This window comes from Suncus etruscus, chromosome 14 (genome assembly GCF_024139225.1).
Source record: "Suncus etruscus isolate mSunEtr1 chromosome 14, mSunEtr1.pri.cur, whole genome shotgun sequence".
Lineage (NCBI taxonomy): Eukaryota > Metazoa > Chordata > Mammalia > Eulipotyphla > Soricidae > Suncus > Suncus etruscus.
In genome coordinates, this window is record NC_064861.1 from 37,994,594 (window position 1) to 37,996,454 (window position 1,861).

A 1,861-nucleotide genomic window follows, 5' to 3' on the forward strand; every position below is an offset into this window, starting at 1 on the left:
TCCTTGCTGGCACCTAACCCTAGAGCAGGCCACACAGGGAGGAGCTAAGATAGCAGGACTGGGCAGGGCTGGGACAATCTCAAGCTTTTTCTCATCCTGTGATCTGACCTTGTAGGCAGTCCTGAACTTCTGTTCTGCTCCTCAGAGTCACCCCCTCTTCCTGTCCCCTTTGGGGGTCTCAGCCCATTACCCTGCCCCATCTGTTGACATCCCAGCCAGGCACTGGCCTCGAGGAGTGGAGGGAAAGGCCACTTATCTCGGGCAATCTGGTAGCTTGACTGCTCTCACTGACCTACCCCCTGGGAAAGGTGGTGCCAATGACTGGCTGTGGGTAACACCTAGGCACCTGGCAATATAGGGAGGGTGTCACCACCCTGGGAAAGAGGGAGGGGTGCCTGTTTGCAAGACAGAGACCTGGATCTCAAAGCCGGATGGGGTGTGTCCTGAGTTGGGCTTTTTTCCATCACAATCCTGACTTGGTTGGAAAAGGTGGAGCATGAGTGTATGACACTGCAGAGTTCTTTGGGGGTCAAAAGTGGGGGAAAGATAAAGAAAAAAAGGACAGGGCTGCTGGAATGCATGTGGGGTTCAGGGGGCTAGAGCTCACCTCTGGGGAAGACTGAATCTTCAATGGGGAAGATTCACTCCAACAGGATAGCTGGGAAAGAGATAGTTTAGATGTACTGCCGGAAGTGATCCTACTTTGTAGACACAAAAGGGCCAGGCACAGGAAGAGCCCTGGTTCCCTGAGCTGAGCAGAGGGTCTTGCTAGGCTCCTGTCCTCTCTGATGAAGCCAGAACCTGGTCCCTCGCTCCCTCCATGGGTGGCAAAGCCATCTACACTGCACACCTTCACATACTTCTGTTTGGTTGGTTCCTTTTTGGAGGTGATACTGGTGGATCATCTCCAAAGCTTACTCCTGACTCTGTGCTCAAGAGTGATCCCTGGCGGCGCTGGGGGGCCGGGTGTCATATTGGGTGACCAAACTGAGTGTTGTCTCTCTGGCCCCGCTCACTTGAGCCCAGCATGTTCCTGTGGCTTCAGTGATGATGATGCTAGTGACAGTGGGTGGTATCCACTTACATGATTCATCCCAGTCCCACACCCACCCACCCACCCCCAGTGCTTCCTATGCAGAATGTTCTCCATCTCCCAAGGAAACACTGCACTTGAATAGCCAAGGGAGCTGAGGCAGTGAGCATTCTAGAGCCTGCCAGAGGCCCCCAGGGGGAGGCAACTGAAGATGAGGTGTGTGGGAGAATGAGTGCCCTGACGTGGCCCCAACAATCGTGGAGTTCATGCCCACCACTTGCCTGCAGCGGTTGTCATGGCCTCGTGTCATAAGGGACCAGGAGCCCAGAGAGGCCATGTATGTGGCTTGTCCAGAGATACACAGCCCCGAGTCAGGGTCCCAGGATTGACTACACGGCCCAGCTTAGAGGCGGGAGCCATAGCACAACTGGGAGGGTATTTGCCTTGCCCAGGACCAACCTGGGTTTGATCTTTGGCTCCCCATAGCCAGGAGTGATTCCTGAGGTCAGAGCCGGAAGAAAGCCCTGGGCATCGCCGGGTGTGGCCCCAAATTAAACAAACAAAAAGTCCGGCTTTCCCGGCCAGTTCGAGCAGGTGGATCGAGTCAGGGAGGAGCCGGAGAAAGTGCATTTGAAACCAGCTTGGGCGCCAGCTGGGGGGACCGGGGCCCAGCCAGGTGCGGGGCGGCGCGGGGTCCCGCCCCGAGGCGTGGCCTCACCTGGGCGGGCAGGTACGCGGCTCCCTAGAAACCTGGCCTGGCCCCCAGGCTCCGGCGGCGCTGCAGGCCGCTGCGGGAAGGGGCTGCGGGGCCTCTGCCGAGCGCTCACC